Here is a 23332-nt window from a genome sequence, read left to right on the forward strand (position 1 = left end):
GGTCCAAGACCAGAAGGCCAACTCAGGTAAGCGCTCAGAGATATCCATGGGAGTTTTGCCAGATTAGGGTCTACAGATTTGAGCTCCAACCAGATTAGACCAGATGGCCCAGTGCAGTGGGTCTCTTCTCTGTACATCAGAAGGGTGAAGAGCTGCTGTGAAGCCCCTTGACTCTCTGGATGGATAAATGCCTGCCCTGGCACCAGACAGTACCAGATGGCGACAGCTCCCGAGGGCCCGTGGACCAGCTGCAGGCGGCTGGAGCAGCAAACCCCAGGCGTGCCTTCCCTCACTGGGCTGTCCCCTCTCTCTGCTCAGATTGCAGGGGTGTGTGGCCTCCCATGGGGTGGACAACTCCACAGTCACTCAAGGACTCTTTTATATCACAAAAATCCCTAGCTGGGGAGCTGCAGATGGTTTTCACTCTCATTAAGTCTTTTGTGCAGCACAAAAGAGGCAGGACAGGCCAGAGAATATGTGCTGCAGATTTTGGCACCTAGGGTGATTCTTTCAATTAATACTTTCACCTGCTGCACAGTAATCTGTCCAGAAGTCTTGTGAAACATTACATTTCCATCCCACATGAATGTTCTTCCAGTTGATCCTTTTAGACTTTTTATGTTTAGTTTTTTTAATGGTCATGGCAAAGAAACTCTTATTTTGGGTATTCAGCTTGGCCCATGGTCTTGCAGAGAACTGAATTGCTGGGAAACTATGAAATTTTCATATAATACTGAACAGCATTTCTTGTCTTTTCATGCTTCTAGCTGTCATATAGGAAAGTTACCCTCTCAAAGGGCATTGTTCTTCATACACTCTACTGCTGATCACACGGTGCTGGATGATGACCTTCAGTAATGATTCATTAAGTCCTTCTTTGTTTGCTCTAAATGATAAGCAAAAGGAAGAGAAAGGAGATGGGAAGTACCGGAATATTGCTTTATTTTCTTTTTTTTACTGTTTGCTGAAAAGTTATATTTTACTTTTTCTGTACTCATCTCTTAAGTATTTGTTTGGGAATTAACTAACACTGCCAGGTGAAATGTATATTGCTTTTTAATATTAATGTCTAATGAATTATATTAAGTATATATTCTCTTTTGTTAAGTTACCAATGTCCAAAGTTAGAGCAGCTGAAAATCCCTTTTATAGAGAGTGCATTCTTATGTCGGTATGTCATAGGTTCTCATCATATACAGAACTTTCAGGGCATTAATTAGAAATTGTGGATGTGTAATTTATTTTTATGGTAAAAAATTTTTATAGTTTGTAGCATTTTGTAGTTTTTTTAAACTAAGTAATTTCTGGGGATGACTGAAAATTGTTTTTTTCTGCAGTGAAACCTTTTCCAAGAACATAACATAAACATTCTTTGGAAGTTTTAGTATTCTACTACTACTTCAGCTATTTTTAGGTCCTAATCTGTAGGTGAGAGTAATATAATTTTTCCATCTTTCACCCAATAATAACTTTGCTTCAGACACATTGTAATTTAACTTTTTAAAGATATTTCTCAGTCTGGGAAGGTGCTGCCGTGCATTGTGCACTGCACATCTCTGTTACAGAATGTTATTAGAGCCCTAGCAAAGACAGTAGGAATATCCATTTGGGCAAAGATGATTTTGTATCAGTTTCTGTCACGTTGGTTTCTTTCGTATTAACTTTTTCGCAAAGGAGCGATGAGATGGATCCAGGTAGTGAGGGAAAAAAAAGCAATAGAGTTGGAAAGGGGAGAAAAGACAGCTGTGTGCTCCAGAAAAGCAGGCTGGTTTTCTCTGTTTTTGAGTCTGTTGAAGGTTAACTACCCATTGCCTCCATGCATGGCTCTGAAAAGTTAGCCTATTCCTTATTAACATAGTGTCTGTAGGTGTGTAAGACAGAAGTAGCAATTCCTCTAGGAAATGTGTTTATTTTCTAGTGTGCACCCAACTCTATTCAGCTACAGCAGAGTTACATCTGGGGAAAATAGAACAGAATCCTAAGTCATACCAAAGACACAGGAACTGTTGATAAAGAACTATGGATGTAGCATCACATATAATATGAATATATCAGAAATATAAGCATAGAAATCAGCAGGTTTGTAATTATGGGAAAGCAGTAGTGCAGAATTTCTACAAATATTTATATTTTACTGCTGCTGTGATTGCTGCCATTTATGTTTGGAAGGAAGTCAAGGGGATTTAAAGATTCGTATGAATGAACATTTTTGCTCAGTGGAAATAGGATTTTTCTAGCATGGGCGCAAGAACATTCTCAAAATCCATTTTGAGGGAGAGAAACATGAAAATCCAGTGTATGATTTATGAAGTTTTTTAATTTGACAGATGAGAAGTCTTAACTTAAAGACAGTCTGCACCCGTGTAACACCGTCAAAGGGCTTTTACAGCTTGGAAATCCACTGAGAATAATTCATTAGGTAACAGTTTTCATCTTCTCAGTTTCTCATCTTATCATCATAAAAATGTCATGATAACCAAAAACAAAGCACAAATAATTATAAATGTTATGAAACTCTTGGTGTTACACTTCCTTTTTTCTCTTTTAATCTTGTTTCAGAAAGTAAAAATAGGCATTATATTATCAATGCCAAGTCGAGGTAATGCTGAAGAGAGAGATGTATCTAAGAATGTCCAAATCATCACTAACCTATATATGATCATCCAAATCTGAGCCTTTCATGTAAATCCAGATAGACTTATTGCAATGATACATCAGAGCAGTACTCTCTTAAGTATAAGGAGTCGGGAAAAATTTGTGTAAGACTAATCAGTTGCACCCCATCATTTGCATAGTAAGCATGTTTACATTGTAAGTGCCAATACATGTGCAATTCACAGAAAAGAACTCTGAAACAAAGTTTCAGATTGATGGACGAGTGTTAATGACTTTCACGGCTTGACCTACTTTGGAATAGAGCCACACACGCTCATATCTGGAGCAGTTTCGTATGGTACAGAAGGGCAGAACAGCAAATTCCCTCTTTCTATTGAAGCCCAAGACAAAAGTGCCATGGGCTTCAAATACCGAAAGGATTTCAAGCCCAGGGCTTTGACAATACGCTACAAGCTATACAAAATTTACTTTGTGTTTTTGATATAGTTGCCAGCTGGTTATTCTGAAGAAACAGTGTTTACAGAAACCCATTTAGCTGCCCATATATTGGTAGATATATATAATTTAGGAAACAGATGTAGAATACAAAGTAGTTAGGACTGATGTGCTCCTTGCTTGTGGAAGATTTTGCCTTCATGTGACTCAGAAAAGAAAACAAAGCATGAGGTGTTGTCTCAATAATAACCAGGGCCTGGATCATGTAAGAAAAAGTCTAATGTGTCCATTTTTTCTGTCATTGGCATTACCATGATTTTGTTGGGCTGTCATTCTGCAGTGTTTCACATCACCAGTCCTCTGATAATGTCTGTGTGTATTTTAAGTTTTCATTTCAGTTACATTTTTTTGTAACCACATTTTCTTATGAAAACATTCCTGAATTCATTATGATGGACAAAGCACAAGTAAAGTTGCGGAAATAAGTAGGACATGTAGAGCTGATTGCACCTAACTGCTTTCAAATAGACAGGATAATTGACACTGAGAAAATGATAAAGGCTGGCTCATATTCACGTTGATGACACTGATAACTGTCAGCGCTAGTAACTGTATGTGAATTAAAGGAAGAAATTGGCATTTCAAAGCACCATTTCAGCGGTGCTTTCTCATAAATCGCGGTTTAAACGTAACAGCTGCAGGACCAGCTCCCCCCGGATCCGCACGGGGAAAGCTTCTCACCGGCCTGACCGGATTTACCTATTTTGGGTGCGCGGGCCGGGGCTCGCCGGGCGGATCTCGGTGGGGACTGGGATCTCCCGCAGCGCGCTGGGCGCCGCAGCCCGCTCCCGCGCGGAGCCCAGGCGGCCGCCGAGCCGCGGCCTGGCGCGGGGCGGGCTGGATCCCCGCGATCCCCGCAGCCCCCTCCGCTGGCGGGGCGGCCGCATCCCCCTGCCTTGCTTTCGCCGCGAGCGGGGGGGGGGGGGCGGAAAGCGGCTTTGTTAGCGGCTGCCCGCGGAGAGCTACCCGCCCCCGGCGCTGCCCAGGCCCCGGGGCTGCGGCCTCGGCCCCGGCCCGGTCGCCCCCACCCCCGTGCCGCCGTGCCTGTCGGTGATTGATGGGAAGATGCCGGCGCGGAGGCGGAGGCCGGTGAAGGGGCGGGGGGCCCAGCCCCGCCGCTGAGGCGGCGCGGGGGCGGGGGGCGGCGCGGGTGCCCCTGCGCGGGGAGGCGCTCGCCCCGCCGTGGGCGCGGAGGGGCCGCCGCCGTCACCGGCGGGAGCTGCCTGCCGCAAGGACGGGGTGACTCCGGCCGCCGCCCGGCTCTGCAGCGGCACGCCACGGCGCGGGAGCCGCCCTCCCCCGGAGCCCGCCGCGGGGCGCGGAGCCGCAGTGCGCGCCTCTGCGAGGTGAGTGGGCGCCGCCGCGGCCGCGGGGCCGCCCGGTGCCGGCGGGAGCCGCCCGCGGGGGCGAGGGACGTGCCTGAGCCCGAGGGGCAGCCGGGGGCGGCGGCGGGGCCGGTGTGGAGCTTTCAGCGAGCAGCGTCGGTGCCGTGGCAGGTGCGGGCCCCCCCGGTCCCTGCCCGCGGTACCCCCGGGGCTCGGGGCGGGCCCTGCACCGTGCGGGCCGGGCGCCCGCTGCTCCCGCGCCGGGCTCCGGTCCCTCGCTCCAGCGCCCGCCTCGGCTGCCCCGTCATGCGGGAGGCTCGGGCGGCGGGCTGCCGCGGAGCCCCGCAGGGTTCCCTTTGGCTTGATGTTAATCGCTTTTGGGCCATTTAATTATAACTCGTTTCCTGCCCGGAGAATGCATTCAGCACTTTGTGCGCCGCGTTTATCTCCTCTGCTCTTTTTTCCCCTCGCCATTTAGTATATTTATTTATTTATGTATAAGGCTATTCTCCAGATTTTATATAGCAGTGTCCGTGGTGGGGAAGAAAGATCACTGCAGATTTCAAGCATGTTGTTTTCAAAACAGTGAGGTTTAATGTACGTTTCTATTCTTGTGTGCACGAAATACAGCACAATGACAGTGGGGGAAAAATAGGCTTATATTCCTGTTCTCACCATTCTGTGGATTGTTTGTTGATGTGGAGATGCCTTTTTTTTCTTAGTACACTTGTTTTTTTTTTCTCTTAACCTTTTCTGTGCACATCATTACAAACCATGAGGATATTCACAAAAAAATAAATCTTTTTTGGGCTGTATGATGTGTGGTATATGTAGACAGTAATAGTTACATAATTTATTATCCCTTATTTTGTTGCTGGATGTATGTCAGGAGCATGAAGAGAGTATTTATAACATCTTTTCCAGGATGCTGTGTGAGGGAGCCTTTGCACTACACTACACTGCATTGGAATGTTTGTAAGAGATTGAGCCCTGAATCCCTCCTGTACCCAAAATCCCAGCAGCGGCCTTACCTTGCTCCACTTTGTAAATGTCCAGGGATGGTTCCTGTACGCTCAAAAACTTCTTTTGTAGATTTTTTTTTTTCTTCTTCCCCCAATAATTATATTTTTTTTTACTTCTTTGAAAAAAAAGTCAAACCATGATTAATATTTCAGTAGTAATTATTCACAGCACTGAGGAGCGGAAAGAAATCTATGTCATGGATGGATTAAAAAACCTTCTTCCTATATGCAGGTGAGCAGTTTGTCCAGTTCTTAGACTCCTTTAGAAAAAAATTCCTTATAAGATAATAGTGTGTGGTTGTAGCATTGGTCCATAAGGTATGATGTCATTATTAGCATATGAAAGGAACAAACCTAATGCCGCTGCTGTTCAGGCTCTAAATTTCAAAAAATGTGGATGCTTTCATGTCAGCTGGAGATACCACAGCAGATGTTAGATGCTAGTCCACGTGTGTGTATCTATCTTTCTGTCCTTATTTATATCTTATGCTGGAATTTAAACATATCACCTTAAAATAGGTTCTGAGATTGCATGGAGCTCATATGGTTGACTGGAGACCATTTTTAAAGTTATGCTTAGCAGTAGTTTAACTTCACAGAATTGTAGTTGAAAAGCCTTCCTCCCATTCATCTGGCTTTATAAACAGCCTTCTGGTGATGCCAGTGCAAACTCACGGTGTATCTTTCAGTCTTGTTGGCCCTATGGAACTGGTTTGGCTTGGAGCATTTGCCAGTCTCCATGAGGACCCTCTGCCTTCCTTAAAGACCTGTTTACTATCTTGCTATTTATTTTTAAAGTCAGTTTAGCTAATGAGCATTTCTACTTGTTTAACACTTCCAGTGCTTTTTCAAACCTGGTATAATTCACAATGTTACGCCTTTAAGAAACCCTATGATAGTAGAGTGGCTGCCAGCCAGAAACAATATACTGTTTTGTCAGATTTCCTGAGAGGAAATGGAATGAATTTTGTGTTGCCCTCTTTGTAAGATTAAATAATAATGCCTAACTGAAAAAACCCCACACCTTTTTTTTTCTTTTTTCTTTTTTTTTTCTTCTTCATGTGCCAACATTCTTTAAACTGCAACTGAAGCTCTGGTATGCTGCAAAATAAGGGGGTTTTCTGTTCATGGGACTCAGTCCGCGGATTACATTCTTGAATAATTAAGTGTAATTCCTTTTCCTTTGATTCTTTTTCTTTTTTAATCCAACTCAGCATTTTGGATTTTTTAGCCAGATAAACAGGATGCTTACGCTATTGCGTTTACTCCATTGGCTAATGTGTACCGATGTAAGCGAGGTGGTGACAGAACACCTATTTGGGTAATGTTACTTAATCATTGAAAATGAGATGTAAATATGTGCTTAAAATTAAGTAGCGTGTTCAAAACCCCTTGTTTGAGACAATATCCAGCAATGCTGCCTTTCATAGCATGGGATGCTCTGAGTAGCTGAGCCTAATTTTGTATGATCCTGCTGTCATCACACATGGCACGGTCATAGCCTTTGTCTTCACATCATGCGTTGCTGATCTTTTGGTTATATTACAAAGGGGGAGAGGCTAGAGTGAAGTTACTCACTCACCAGTAGGAAAAGTATTAATTTCATTGCCAAATGGATGGAACTGAATTGAACATTTTATGCAGAAGGCCTCCAACCAAAGAGGAAAGGAGCCATGCCCTTGCAACCTTGTGAACCTGTGTTTTGGCACTTTGAAGCTAATAGCAGTATATAAGGTGTTTATCTAATCATATCAGGGCCCTTTGTAAGATGGGAATGGGATTAACTATTATTGTTACAAATTATTTTGATATTTGAGTTCAGTATCTAAGAAAAGTTCCATGTCATTTCCATTGAAATTGAAGTAAACTGCACAGTTTATATAGACAGCGATACAGGGCCTCTGTGATGTTCCTCCGTGGTAGCTTGTTTGTGCTCAGTTGGAATATCAGTGATATTGAAGAAAAGGTTGAAAATGCCTGTTTCTCTGGCAGCAAGATCGCCAATGGTGATAAAAGTTTCTGTAGCATGGAAGCATGTTACTAGGGTGCCTCTTTATGGGATGACAAGTAGGATGTGATCCTAAGATACTGTAATAGTAGAAGAGTTCAAGTAACACTTTTTTAAAAAATATTTTCACAGGAATGTAGACATCAGTGCTTGAAACCTGTGTCTTTTAAAGTTGATTGTATACTTGGTGAAAGTAGCACAGCAGTTGCATGCTCTCTCCTGAGCATCCTGATATAACTTCTGAGTAGTCGTGTTACCAGACTGCAGTCAAATTGTGAATTCTCATTGGAAGTGCAAGACCTGGACTGTTAGTTCAAGATGTAGCCACTCATGTTACACGTGTATGTGTTCCAGTCATCCCTTACAACACCTAGGAATCCTATTATTTGTTTTGATAATGTTGGTGTTAGGTTTCCAAGTTCTGCTGACAGGATGTATGAATTTAGATTTTGAGGCAAATGGCTAGTCATAGCCTTCATATTTCTCTGTCTTATTTGTGGAGAGCTGTTCCTTCTTCTCATGATACCCTGTAGCACTGGTAAGAAAATTAAAAGTTACTGAGGCTAAATCTGGTTTGGATGTAGACAGTTATGACTACTATCTTGATTGTGCCAGTATTTTATGTTACGTTATATTTACACAGTTTTGTGTCACAATTGTTTTTTTTTTATGGTTGGGGAGGACTGGTATGCTGATACCAGTTGCTTAATGAACAATAATATTTGTATCTGGTAATTTGTTTAGTAAATTTGCCCTGAAGTATGCAGTTTTGGAAAAAAAAAAAGGATAATAATTATGTTTGAAAGATAGTTGTGGAAGATGAAAAGAAAATTTTGAAAAAGGATCTTTTCTTTGAAGTGTAGTCATAAACCTTTCTATGTGGCACATTTGCAGCTTGTGTGTGTTCTGGAGAAGCAGTAATAATTGAAATGAGTTTGAAATTGCAATGTGAATCCGGCATTAATTGTCCAAAAGACCCAATTAGTACAGTCAAGCCAAACTTGATGGTTGAAATAGTGTACTATTTGTCATTTAGAATTAAGAAGTACCCAAGAGCGGATGATTGATGGGTCCTCTGAGCTGTTTGCTTTTGGGGGAGTTAAGCAGTCATTGTGACATCATTAATAGTTTGGGGTTTTGTTCTTTGTATTAGCACTGTAAATGAAAAAAATCTTGAAATGAAAAGAATAGGATGTTGAAATTAAAAAAAAAAAACCCACAACCAAACTGTACTGTCGAGCTGTTGTTTCTTGATGCTGGCGTACAACAAATCATGAGATCAGCAGACAAACTGGAGAGTTGTTCAGATAGTGTTTTGGTTCAGATTTCTTAAGGCGCATGTCTCTTCATCTGCGAAGCTGTATATACACACATTTAATTTGACTTGTGGACTTTCAGTAATAAAAACTTTAATAACATTGTCAATATGCGTATATGCCTTGTATTGACTACCAGAGAAAGATATTCGGTAACAAAAATTAATATTTTGATAGTAAGCCCGCCTAAATATTGCATGGAGGACAGTCAAATGTGTTTTGTTAAGTGCTGTGGTGGCCAGGATCCATTGGCTAAGATCCACTTGAAAAATCAGATTAAAAGTTTCTGTGCTTGACAAATATAATGTCATTAGTTTAAAAATTCCCTGAAGGCTGGTATAGTGATTAGATGAGCTCAAAGCATGCAACAGTAAAATTCATTTTCTTCCAGGAATGACCAGCAGCATCTTTAAAAAAAAGAAAACATTGACTGATCCTTGTCGGATAGAGTAACAACAGTAAGAAAGAAGAGTTTGCCAGGAATGAATGTGACAGCTGAAGCCACAGCACCTTACGGTGAGTGGAATGGATTGGCCACAGCCTAGTGGGAAGCAGTGAGGTCTGTGAGGATCATGCTGAAAGAATGCTCAAAAGTTATCATTCACTAGGTGCCCCATATCAAGGGCTACACTAAATTGGATATTACAGATGCCAAGTGTTGGCAAAATAGCAATAAAAAATTACAAATCCAGCAACTCCCTCTGGATCCTGATTGTCACAAAAAGGCATGTGCCCATCTTTGTGCGATTCCCGAACTTCGTGCTCTCAAGAGCTTGTGAGCTTCACAGTGCTAGGCTACAACGTTCCAGCTTCAAAAGGTGTGCTTGTTAAGCTATGTGTTTTCTTTATTTAGCTGTTTTTAAAATGCATCTTAATCTGCTTGGTTGATCTTGTTATTCTTCTGCTAGATTACCAATTTGAATCTGTTTTGAGCTGATTGATAAAAGAATTATTTCTCCCATTAGAAAATAACAGATTAGAGATTATAAATTTATAATCTCTTTAAAATGTAGCCATAGCTACATAAAAAACATAATTTATGCTGCTTGATTAATTGTTTTAATGAAAATGTTTACATTGTCTTCATGAACATAAATATTGTTGTCAAGGAAATAATTTCCCAAATATTTGTATTGCCTAGGAAAACAGGAAAATTATGAATGTAACGGTGGTGGGCGCTCTGAGACTTGCAAAACTTTCACTGGGGTCAGTAAGGCTATGGCTGTACCTGCTGTCTGAGCAGGCTCAGAGCCTGAACTTGAATACTGTTCCAGAGTTGTGGCACTTTTTAATTGTTAGTGGGCTCCTTGGCATGCTTTTGGCCAGTGTCAGCAGTGTCAGCCAATGAGGCACAGCTCAGGGAAAGCCATGGACCAGGGTCTATCCCAAAATCGACTATGGATAAGACAGCCCCATTTTGTGAGAAAAGAGAATTTAGCACGCGTGCTGTACTGCATGGCTTCAGCATCTGTTTCCTGGCCTGTTCTGCATACGAGTGTGGATATAGTCATAAAGACGCTGCTGCATGTTTTTGGATAAGAAGAAGCTCCAATTGCATGCTGTTTACCTAGAGAAAAACAAGCAGCCACTGTCATAAATGAAAAAGCAACATTTAAGAAAGTTTATTGCATATTCTTGTTTCATATTTGTGTGTCTACATAAAAATATATATATACACACACACGCACATTATTTTGTATAACAACTAGCTGCTTATGTTTTGAATAATGCCATGTTGAATGATGTCCAGATCTTCCCAAAATACTGTTAGGGTATTGTAAGCATGTGGAGCAAAGTATCAGAACTAGAATAAATGTCAGAGTTCATGGCTGTCTTACATGGTGTTTCAGTCTCAAATGTTCATCTAATAATCTCTGTGTAGATATGACACCACTTCTGTTTCATTTCCTAAAAGGTGTTTTGTCTTTCTTAGAATGAAATAACTTCTAGCAAAATATAACCTAGACCTAGCTCAACGTTTATAAACACATTCTATTAACTTGAGTAAATGTGTGTTATGAACTTGCTCTGAACTTGGATAAGTATGTGTTATGTTGGGCTGTTAAGTGTGACAGGTTGATATTTTTCGTTATGAAACTATTGGTTGTTGTAGAGAGCCACAGTAAACACTGTGGGGCTGCTGCTCAGCAGTTGTAAATTGTCATGCTCCCTAATGTTCCACAGAATTCTGACAACTTCCGCTTCTTGCCTTAGTTTGTGTCACGTGTTTAGTTACATGTGTTTAGATGTGGTTTTGTTCCTGATATCAAAGATGTAGGCCTTTTTTTTTTGAGAGGGAGGTATATTTGGTTTTTTTTCTCTTTAGGCATTGTGTGAAACATACTGAATGTTGCAAATTATGGAAGGCTGATTTTTCTAGATTTATGCATACCTTTATAATAGGCAAATAAAGTAACATTGTCAGACTCGACGTTCTAAGAGGTGGACTAATCGCTGGTTTAAAATGTTACCCTTATTTTCCGTAATTGAATTTGAGTGGGTGTTTTTTGTTTGTTTACTGTATTGAGGCGGATGTTGTGTTAATTTTGCCATGTAATCTTGAAAATACTAATTTCCAATGAGATCCTGTGTCCTTTAAAAAGTGACTCACTGTTTTGGAAGAAATCTTTGCTTCTATGTCGTTGTTTCATTTCCTCTTAATAGTGATATTGATACTGTGTGTGTACAAGGGCATAGACTTAAGTACTGGGTTTCTAGCTAAGGTAAGTTAATAGGTAAGAGGCTTTGGCTTAGATACACTACAAAGAAGTCTGGTTTTGACTTATGTTGAACTTAAGACATGTTTTCCTCATCATGATAGAATAAGTCGCTAAGTGAAACAACTGCCAAGGCTCTCAGAACATGAAGTCAGGAGGTTTTTAAAGCTTGCTTATGCAAACCTCTTTTAAAGCTTGCTTAAGCTTATCTTGGTTTGTAAAGAGTTTGAGGTACTACAGATACAAGAAGTATGTTCAACAACTCTTGGCGTAAGCTTCATCAGTTTTCAGTCAGCTGTATGGAAACAGCCCTTTAATGAGGGGAAAAAAAAAGCTAACAAGTTTTGTTTCTTGCTTCTGTAGATAAATTTTTCTATTACATTTCTTGATTATAAATGGGCGGGGTAAGTAAGGTCAATATAAGGAGGACTAATGCATGTTTTTAATTTTTCTTTTTATTTTAATGGAAGAACTACCATGTGTTGGCACAAAAGAAGCCTTTGTTTTAATCTTGCGCCTTTTTTTCTTACTGTAAATTGGTCATTCCTACACTGCTGTGTTTGTTTCAAGTGACACAGTCCATTTTGAATATGTTCATAGAAGAAAATGTAAGCCTCAGGTCTTGTGTGTGTCACTGTGTCTCCTTTCCAAGGTTTGAGGTGGTGTTGTCACCATGTAGTGCTTTTCTTTCCAATGCTTTGATAAAAATCCACCCAAACAAATGGGAGGCTACTGTGGGGGAACAAAACATAAGCACTGGTGAACTCTCAAGTATTCAATCTGGAAAAATAGAAATACTTTTCCTCGAATCTTTCTTCTGTGTAATATCAGGTTTTTTGGTGAGGCTCTAATACATGGAAACTTTTCTGAGAGATTAATGTGATTTTTAAATTAACGACATCCCTTTATTAATGCATAAGACAGTGTTGGCTATCTGTATATTAAACACGGACTTTGTTAGGTAAAATATGTATTGATTAACCACATGTGAAATGTTTTTAAACAGAATAGAAACAATCTTTGTAAGTATGAACGACAATGAGTTCAGTCTTCCAAATGACTCGGAAATAAGAGAAGCCTGGAGCAAGTCATATATCCAAACTTCATTTCCAAAGGAATAATGTGTTGACTTACTGTCTTAGCTGGTTGTGTGGCATTTGAAAAACAAAAAGCAGTATTGAAAGAGTAAAGGATTTAGCTTTCTATTGAGTATGCTTCATGACTTGTGATACAGGCTGTAAGTCAGCTGCAAGCAAGCCTTATTTGTCAAATAATTATTTTGATCTTAGTTCACAACCCTAACATAAATTGATTAATGTTTACTCATGTAGGTATCCCCATGAAATATCAGTACTGTAATCATTCCTTCTTAGTACAGAAACAGTTGTGAAGTCCCTCCCTGCCCCTGCAGTCTTGACAGCAGCAGGTGCAGGACGATTAGGATCCACACAGTATCACAACAGATTCCAATCGGGTGTCCTCTTGCTATCATGGATGGCTTATCCTTTTGTTCCTCCTCTATCCAAAACACATTTAAAATGTAAACCTCATTCACTACCTCTTGGGAAACTGGTAATGAAATCTTTTACTTTCAGATAGACAACCTAAGTCCAATGTGGATTGTTGAAGCCTAGAAATTGTGTCTTCTAAGGGAGGAGAAATTAAGGGAAGTTTTGCATCTTGTGGAGAAAAAATGAATCTTCTCAACTGAGTTCTGTACTTAATGATTTGAATATGGGAAGCTGATCTACTTTTTGTTATTGTCTACTGTTGTTATTTTTTGAATGTTTTCAAACTTACTGAGGTTTACTGAAAAAAGAAACACTTGTAGTCCTGATTCCAGGTAATGTAAATGAGCATAACACTTAATTGGGCTACTGTGATTTACACTTCTTAAATCAGGCCAAGTACAGTTTAAATTAAGTGGATTAACAGACTGTAATCTGCTTTGATTGGTGTATCTGATCAGGTTTTTTTTTGCTCTGCACAATGTACTAAGAAACTAGTTTAAAACTTTGGTGAAATGTAGTTTACTACAGAGAAATAGCAGAACTATTGCATGGTACATTGACATTTCCTGTATATGAGGAAACAGTTTTCTTGTACCAATATTCTACTCTCCAAGTTACTCACTGGGTATCTCTATTACTGCACATACTCTCTCAAAACCTTAGATAGTTCAGTCTAACTGAACTTGATTGAAGATATTTTATCTCATTAAAATGTAAATATAGGTAATCATACTCTGCATTTTTGTAGCTCTTCACTTAAAAGTTCAGTTCTTCTTGTTGTTAGTTACCTGGAATTAAAAATAGTCCTTACATGATCTCTAGAGCATGAATATTCCAAGCTGTAGTTAGATGCTGCAGCCACATTTTCATATGCAGGTGATATTTTACTTATCTATACTTTGTATTAAATAGCATGGCTAGAAGTCTTATTGAAGAGAACAGAATATCACCTATTTTACAGTTAGCAGGAACTGAATGTGTAAGAGTACAAACTGTCTGCTTTTTTTTTTTTGACAGAAATATAGAGTAGATTTAAGTATTTATACATTATTCATACATGGAAAGGACCCAAGAAATAAAGAGTTACAAGTGTTTATAGCACAATTCCTCTTGGATTGCGCAGGAAAAATTTTTGTATAGGCATTTGCAGTGGAAAGAATGAGTTGGACTGTGATCCCGTAGGTGTGCTGTTCTGGCACAGTGCAGTTTGCAAAGCCCAGGATTAATGCTGAAAGAACTGGGGAGCCAAAGCTCTTAGTTGTGAGGATTCAGCTATGGACAGTCTTCCAGATCAGATCAGTGAAATCCGAACTCCTACAAATGCTTCCAGACTTCTGGTTTTGAGAAAGCCCTTTCATGACAAGTGATGTCTCAATGTTAAAAGCTTCGTCTTGCCATCCTTATCTCGCTTTCGAAAAGCATGTAAAAAAGAATGCTACCCTAAACAATGCTTTTGCTTCTTAAATGTGACAGTGTCTGTTAAATCTGTTAAGGCCTTCACTATTGTGTTTCATTTACAAACACTGTAATATTGGTCTTGGTGGTGGTATAAAATCCAAAGACTAAAGCATACATCCTCCTGTTTGCAGTTGAAACTTAGGATAGCAAAGTAATGCATCCCCAAAACACTGTCGAGCTTCATAAATATCATACCTTCATAGAAATAATATTCTATAAAGAGTTATGCCTGACTTACCTTCTGATTCTTGAGTGGTAGTTCAACCATTATGGGATTTATGTTAAATTCAGCTTGCTTATTGTAAGAGTCCAAGTGATTTTATGTAACAGATCGTGAGGTTCTTTTCCCCCTAATTATTGTTAGTGTGTGTTTAATGTGGCTTTTTAATTACAAAACCACAGAACTTTAATCAATTTAACCACAGAACAAGAACAATTTGAGTTTTAAGAGTATGTATTCTGAAATGTCATGTATCCATTATCTTTAAATTATTCTTTTGATTCCTTTCTTTGAAGTTTTCCTATCTTATCATCCTATATGTCCCAAAGCACTTTCTCTTCTGATTTCCTCCCTTCACTGATTTTTCTCTCTCTTAGTTTTGTCTTCAGGCATCTCTGCAGTTCTCTGATCATTCTCATCCCTCCCCAGACCTCCAGTAATTTTGGATTTCTGCAGTTCTCTGCATACACACTCATTCTCACAGTCTTGATCATCCCTTTCTTTCTTTCTTGTCCTTTCTGGTTTAGTAAGGATGGGAGCCTGGAGAGTGAGGTGAAGTTTGATTACCCTTGGGTAGGGTAATAGAAAAAAACTGTGTTTTAAAAGGACATATTCTAGCTGTTGGGGACAGCTCTTGAAGACAGCTGTGCTGGCCAGCCATGGGACTTAGAAAACGTGAACTGAAAGGAGGGTTGTGCCCAGAAAATAGAGGATACGATTAGGATTCAGCTCCCTCTCCCTTTTGCCTGGTCTGTAGCAGGTGCCTTGGGTCACCTTTTTTTAGCAGTTGCTGAACTCTGCCAGTGCTCTAACTTTTGAAGATACTGCATCTGAGAGACTAAAAGTCCTTGACGTCAAATTTTCTCCTGTGTGTCAGGAAAGGGCAGCACATACTAGCTTTTGCTTTCACCTCCAACAGCTCTGGTACATTGGCAATAAGGAGGTACATTCACTTGAGATTTTTTTTTTTTTCCTCTCTTCCTTAATGGAAGAGAGGGATGCTGTCTTCCAAAATATGCAACAAGGCCAGTGGAGCAAGGAGTGATTTGGATCAATCGGGAAAACTCCTTTGCTGCAGGTATGCATATGTTTTTTATCAGTTGGAGTGAGTTTTACTGCTTTTTTCATAGAATTTAGCCATAAAAGATTAAGATTAGTACATAGAATTTTTTTTTAGTCTCTTCAAAAAATTAAAAATACAGTGGTATGCCCACACAGAGAATACTAATTTTAGGCTAAGTTTGGTTGTGTGGGTTTGGTGGTTTTTTTTTTTTTGTTTTTTTTTTTTTTTTTAGCAAAATCATGAAATTGTTAGAGTCATTTCTGAGCTGAGAACAAATTGGTAACATTTTTACCATGTTCTCTGCATACAGTAATTTTGAAGCATCAATCTAGAAGTGCTCCATGATGCTTTATTAGATTTTGAAAAGTAATTTTATCAGAAGCCAGGAGTGTAAGAAATAAATACATGTAAGTGATTTATATGTACTTACGCAGACATAAGTGTTGCAGAAATAGTTGCTGCATGTTAGTAGTGCTTCTAAGATTCCTGAATATTGAAAACCCTTTTCTGTTTCTTTTAGGACAGCAGTGTTTTAATTGCATCTGCTTTTGGAACTCCTTGACACAGGCAATTATATTTGTTGGAATTACTGGAAAAAATAATTCCTCTGGCAGTTATGATGTCCAAAAACCTTTTGTACTCTCATTTGCTATGTTAACTTTGAATATTATGATTAGCATCAACACTTAGAAACTCTATATAAGCTAGCTTCACTGTCATAACTGATGCTACTGAAATGTATTTGTGTCTAAAATTCTGAATTTTGATCCTTTTGGCTTTCCTATCTAATGGTCTTGTTGGAGTTGGTTGCTCACAGCAAAGAATTTAAAAAGCAGCTGTATAAGGATTTCCAGTCATTAACTTCTATCAGTGTCCTCTGTTCTTTCAGTCTGCCTGAATTTATATGTTGCACTTTGACTGTGGTTGTCTCATTTGAGGCACAAAATTGTAGGCCATGCTGTTGAATGTCTCTTGTACTTGATAAGAATTTAGCATTGGGTAATGCCTGCTGCTGCTATGTTTTGCCCTGCAAAGTAACATACCTGGTATATAATTCATAACAGGAAGATCAGTTAGTAAAATTAGAATACCCTTTCTTTTGGAAATCTATAGAGGCAAACGAGCATTTTCATGGGAGATGAACTGCTTTTGCAGAATCAAAGGCACAAGTCACAGTTTCATCGTAAATATTTGGTGTAGCTTGATACTTACCACTGTATTGCTCTACAGTTGTACTCAGTTGCCAGTTAACTGCTTATTTTCAGTTATTAACACATTTGGAAGAAAGCTTGGCTCTACCTAAAGAGGAAAAGAAAAAATATTCATGCCAAAATGCAATTAAATATTTAGCCATAATTATTTTGTCTGGAAAAGACTCTGGGAATTGCGTTAGCTGTATGTTGGATGTGTATCCATCACTAGTTGTATAAACCAGCGGTATATGACTGTAAAAGTGTACTAAGGTGGAAGGTAAGTTAACCTGTATAAATGCAATGCATTTCAGCATGCAATGTTAGATACACAAAGTGAAAAAAAAATTAAATAAAAGAAGGAAATGCTACAATGCTCGCACTGATGCAGTTACTGAGTGAATTTCCTGGTACCATTATAATGGATTCTGTTTCATTTCTGTTTTGTTTTTCCCCCACGCTGTCATCAAAGTAGCTGCAAAATATAAAATTAATGATTTTATTAAATCTGCCTGACTGTTGTTTCTGATATAGTTACCGCTAATGTTTTCTTCCCATTTTCTTCTCCACTATTGATCTCTGAGGAAGAAATGACTGTGGATTGTCTTTACAGTTAAAATATGTTCATACAAGTATAGGCAGTCAGTAGTGTTTCTCGGGAAGTCACTGATCCACATTGGAAGTGTCTACCCATCACCTGAAATACCACAGTTGCCCAAGTGCATGCTCCTTGTGCTTTCCAAATGCTAAATGAAAGGACTCTTTAAAACCAATGTAAGCATCTTTTTAAAAACAAGCAAGCAAGCAAACAAAAAACCCCCAAACAAAAAACCCCAACAATGCACCAAAAACCCCAAACGAAACACAAAACCTGCCAAGAGATAAGTTGCGTTGCATTGCATTCTGAAGGTGGTCCAAGATGGATTTGCTGTGATTTGATACAGTAAAATTCCACCTTCTTAAATGGCTTTTCTGCTTTTCATCCTTCCCTCTGAGAGCTGTAAGTGTCCAGCTGAGTGGAGATCTTGGCAGATTACAGATGGAAAGGAGATCTTCACAGTAGCTTTCTCCTAGCACATTAGTGGTCATGATGAAGAGGAACAGGGCCTTGACGTGAAACTTGTGCAGTACAGGGAGCCTGTGGTATGACTCAACTTTGCTTCTGTTGCTGATGGTGGAAGAGCTAGCTGATGGGGTGGGGGTGTGTTTGCAGTATATTTGGGATCTGGGAAATATAAAAATAAATAAGATGATGGGAGGAAGAGAATTTTGAAAATGTAGTTCAAAATGGATTGGGTCATGAAGATTAAAGAATAGCATGTAAAAGCATCAGGCTTACTGAAAAGGGTAGCAATTTAAGCAAAGTTAAATTTGTTGCAAGCCTTAATGAATCTGTACATCTTCATTTGTTTTCATTAAAATCCCAAAGTGCAAGCTGGCTTTAAAAAAAAAAGAAAATATGTTTTATTGTTGAACTTCTTAGGAAGTGGAAACTGCCATTATTTTGGTCAGTGGATGGAAAGTTTGTCAGTTTTTGTTGTTCAGAAAGAGCCTCTGAGATAACATTGTCTTGAAACTCTTAATAGTACCAGCCCCCTAATTTACAGTGTCTTATGCTATTCTTCCTACATTCATTAAACAGGAGGGGTAATAAGTTTTGTTCTTCTTTTAGCAGCTGAAGAACATCAGCATCAGAAAAATACTCAGCTTGTATTTCTAGTACACAGTCCAGGAGTTTTTATACTTTATATAGAAAGTTAAAAAAATACTTTTGTGATTTTTAAATGTACTGCCTAAATCTGTAGGAATTTCAAAATGACTAAAGAAGAATATAGTAGACCTAGACAAAAGATGTTAAAAATTATGAAATAGCTTTAATGAAACTAAGCTGAGTAGATCTTTTTTTATCTTGTAAAAAAAGGCTGGTGAGAAGGATATGACAAATATGTACAGAATCGTGAAAAATACAGAGAAACTGAATAGATTTGGGTCCCCCGTCCCCCCCCCATTGTTTCAGATAATGTAAGGAGGCATCTAGCAAAGCCATCATGGAACAAGTTTTAAGAAAGCATAATTAATTCATGCTTGTCATAAAATGTCATGGCAGTCAAACCCAGATACGTTCCATGACAGCAGTACTCAGAAATGGCTCAGAGCAGTGCACAAATGTGGCAAGATTTGAGGGAATCGAAGGAGGAAGATGTAGCTTACACTGATTGCAGTGGTGAGATGGGGGGAATAAACAGGCTTTTGAACGTATAAGTCCTTTTTCAGACTTCAAATAGCAGCACCCATCTTTGAAACTAAATGCACATTGAAAATACCAGCTCTGAGTTTAACTAGTAAGATAAACTTACTAATAAAGTTGATCAAGTATCTGAGAGGGAATGTTCTCAGAGACAATAGATCTGTAAGACATACCTGCAATTTCCTTTCCTTGTTTGCAGATTGACCTTTCTGTTGTGTTTGTTGTTAAAGGAAGAAGGATTTACATAATCTTGCTGCTAGTATATTTTAGTTCCTTCCTTTTCTGTCTTTGGCTGGTTGCTTTTTGCTTATTAATATTTCATAAGACTGATGTTAGATCATTGAGCATGCATATTATTTTTTTTTGCTGTTGGCTCTTCACAGGGCAGATAACAAGGCAGACAACTCTTGTTTTTTGCTGATTACAGAATATATGGGTAACTGTACAGTTCTGGAATTGATATTGTTGTCAAAGTGAGAACATTGAAACGTACAGGAAATATAGGTAATATTTTATAATTATTGTATCTCCAGTTGCATGACTGCTGCTGTGTTTTCCTCTGTGCAATTTCAAGAGGATAATTCAATAGCCTGATGTTTTGAAAAATACCAAGGAAGATGAGTAACAGTTCACACATACTAGACACCCATGCTGTTTCCTGCCATTAGCACACAGTGGCCCATGTGATTAGGGCAAGGGGGATGTATTAAACTTTAACTAATGGCTGTGCTCAAGGCCAGTCCTTAATGCAAAAGTGAAGGAAAGGACTGGGGGAAAGGAAGAGGCAGAATTTGACTGGAAATCAGTGTAACTATTGGTTCCCCAAAGCTACCCTTAAAAACAGAAAAACAAATTGACTGCCGTTGCAGTGAGAACCTTTCATTCTTTTTATGCTTTGCTTTCAGTATGGAGGCTAAATGATACTTGCTTTGCAAATACTGCGTTATGTCAATGCATTCATGCAGTAATTCTGCATAAGGGAAGACTTTCCTACTAGAAAAAAGCTTTGGATAACTTAATCACATTTCAGCCCACTGACAAGTTGCAGGTGGTGCTCTGGCTGCTCTTCCAGAAAACAGTGACTCATCATGACCTACAGCAGAGTGAAGACATAGGTAGACCCACATTGTGCTGAGTTTTAGTTGAACTAAGACATAGATTTGGGTTTTTTCCGTAATGTTTTCTAGGCAATTAAATACACTCAGCTGTGATTCAATAAATACTGTTCTTTTTTGACAGAAATGCTAAGCTTGTTAAAATACTTCTGGATTCTTTCAGAGAAGTCTTTAAAATGCTTTATATAACTTATTATGATTAATTGTTTTATGAGGTGTTTCAGAATAAGGAAAAAGTATGTTGTGAGAAAAACTGTGTGGTTAACTGGCTGAGAACAAAAAATGAGTAGCTACTATGTTTGGAAGGAAAGGTAAGTAGGGATAATGTAGCAGTTTTGCACTTGAATTCATGAAGATTGTTCACTCACAGTGCTATTATGACTTATGCAAATATTTAGATGTGGGTGAGAATTTTTATTGTGTTGCAAATCGTCTTCACTGAAAAATCTTGCTTTGTTTTTTTTATAAGCAGACAAAGCAGTCATAGGATGCTTCTGGTGATTTGGTGGGATTTTCTTGTAAAAGATTTTAATTTCTGTGAATGTACCTAGTAGTGCACACCTTGAAGCTTAGCCCAGTCAGTTGTGGAGATGTGATACATACAGGTTAGTCAATATGGACCAGCAGCCTGATAAGTGGAAGGACAGTGGGAAAGTGGGTGTTGTCAGTTGGGGACTGTGGGGAAGTGGGAAGGAGACATAAAGAGAGTTAAATGACTTCTTTTCTTTCAATTAAATTAAAATTTAATGGCCATGTCAAATCAACATTTAGTCTGTTGAAGAATCCCTATGTTTGTCATCTGTTATTGGCATGTTAGCTGTATTTAACAGGCTAAAAATTATTAAACAATGTGATTATTGCTATTTTTCTTCTAGTTTTATGTTTCTTAATTTCAACTGATCTTTTTTGGGATGAGCAGCATTGCACAATTGTTTTCTCTATCAAAACCGAAGAAAATGAATCCCGTTTAAGTAGACACAACATATTGGTCATATAAGGTAGCATGTTTAAATGTTAATGCAGAAGCAGACTGAGTAGGAGAGACTGATTTCCCATACTGTGATTCTCATACTGTCACTGTTGGAGAACACAGTATTTCATATTGTCAAGAATCAGTTATATCAAAGCCATTGTGTACCACTTGATTTCTTAAGCCTTTCTGCAGTTCAGTACCATTTCTGTGTAATTCTGACAATATTCCTCAGTGTTTACATTTTAAATAAACTGATACATACATTTTGCTTTTCCCAATATTGAGTCCAGTATACAATATTTAAAACCATGTTTTCCAGCTTTGATGGGTCCTTATAGGCAAAAGTCTATTGCAATATATTTTTGTGGTTCTGTAAATACATGGTCACGCTTCCTTGTCTCTAACTTAGAAATGTTCAGTCTGTAGTGAAGTTCACATTACTGGCTATGATTGAAAGAGGCAAGTTTGGACCTTAATACTTGGTTGGTCTCCAAGGCATTTAGTCTTACTAGGGGTATGGAAAAGAAATGTTAGAGTTCATCTGGAATGTGATTGTAACTGGCATGTTTTTCTTTTGCTTGCATAGTGTGCACACAGTATAAACCAATTTTGTGTTTAACTTCTCAGGATTATCTGTTACAGGGCCTAAACTAAAATAATATTGTTGGCTCAAAGGTAGGAGAACTCTAGTCTTCTTTTTTTTCCAGGGAACACATTAAGTATGTAGGAATACTTTGTAATCATAAGAACTTCTTGTGGTGACATCATGAGTGTACTCGACTTGTGTTTAAATTTTCACATGTAAGTAGCTATTCAGGAAAATGTGTATGTGAAATTAAGTGTGTAGGTAGCTCACTATCAGAGACATGTTTGTATTTAATGTCTTTATAAAGCATTTATGTTAATAATAGTTTTCAGAACAAGAAATTGTAAGAGAGAATTTATGTAAAATAACTTTTCTTTAAGAAAGGAAAAAGAACTGGTTTAATAAACACCACGGGCATTCAGACTATGGCTTTGATGCACTTTTTGGGTAAAAAATTGGCTTTAATTCAAGTACCCAGATTTGTAGGGCTATGTAGTTGAACTTTGTTGCATAAAATGAAAGCAGTCTTAAACAGTTTTAAAATATATTTCTGATATAATTGATCTTTAGGCATGAGAGAGGAACTGCAAAGCAAAAGTTAAATTTCATGATTCTCACAGAAAGGTATCAGACACTGAGAGGGTATTGCACACTTAATTTTGAACCATATCTGTCAGATTTCTTCCCTCATTTTCTTATGGACCTTGCAACCAGAGACTTAGTGCAGGACTGAGGTTCTGCATATTATTTTTTGTTAAAAAATGTGTCATGTGCGTTATCAGCCTTCAAAAGGTAGTTGCTTCTGTGGTAGAAATGTGGTACCGAAAATTGGTGGCATTATGGCAAACTCTGTCCAGAAGGAAAGAAGGTATTATCCTTGTCCTGAAAAAAGTTGCCAAAGAATTGTGGACCAAATTTGAACACTAAGCAAGAAATCTGACTGTGTTTTATAGTGGAGTGTATTTAAGACCTGAACTGTTTTGAAGATGAAATCCCACATCATCCAAATATTGAAACATGTTTTTCAGTCCAGTTTGGCAAAATGCTGAAGTGCCTATTTAATTTCCATAGATGCTTAAATAGATGCCTGGGGGAGAGCTGCAGTTGCAGATGCTGAGAAATTTAAGTCAGACTCCTTCCTCTTTTGAAAATCAGCTCTATTTTTGCAAAATAGAATGCCTAGATTATCTTTTAAAAGCAGGTTCCTATAAGGATTTTTTTCCTCTAGAGAAAAGGTTTTAGATCAAAAAAGATGGAGAATTTCCTGTTGGAATGGAGAAATAAGAGTTTACGGACAAAATGAATACTGGAGCTTCCCATCTTTGAAATTGCCTTTGAAGACAAACACAGATAAGTTTAGAGTGTTATTACTCAGAATATTCTTCTACCTATTATTTTCTCCTTGTTTGCTGTAGATGACGGTGTATTTAAAGTTAATATTTTGTCCAGGTTAAGCTTTATTCATATTA

General features: G+C 38.6%; 1 protein-coding gene across 5 annotated transcripts in view; it reads left to right on the forward strand.

Annotated features, from left to right (window-relative positions):
- Window positions 1-23332, forward strand: part of HECW2 (HECT, C2 and WW domain containing E3 ubiquitin protein ligase 2) — a 188848-nt gene that overhangs the window by 15632 nt on the left and 149884 nt on the right. Inside the window, exons 1-3 of one of the 5 annotated variants that reach the window (XM_054830309.1) lie at window positions 3819-4457; window positions 5628-5690; window positions 9174-9298. The exons of 1 other annotated variant lie outside the window; for it this stretch is intronic. The gene's annotated coding sequence lies outside the window, so the exon portion shown is untranslated. Of the gene's footprint in view, window positions 1-3818; window positions 4458-4499; window positions 4608-5627; window positions 5691-9173; window positions 9299-23332 lie in introns of those variants that run through there. 3 more of the 5 variants (XM_054830308.1, XM_054830310.1, XM_054830311.1) reach the window with 3 other exon arrangements.

The sequence above is a fragment of the Grus americana genome, chromosome 6 (genome assembly GCF_028858705.1).
Source record: "Grus americana isolate bGruAme1 chromosome 6, bGruAme1.mat, whole genome shotgun sequence".
In the NCBI taxonomy this organism is placed as follows: Eukaryota; Metazoa; Chordata; class Aves; order Gruiformes; family Gruidae; genus Grus; species Grus americana.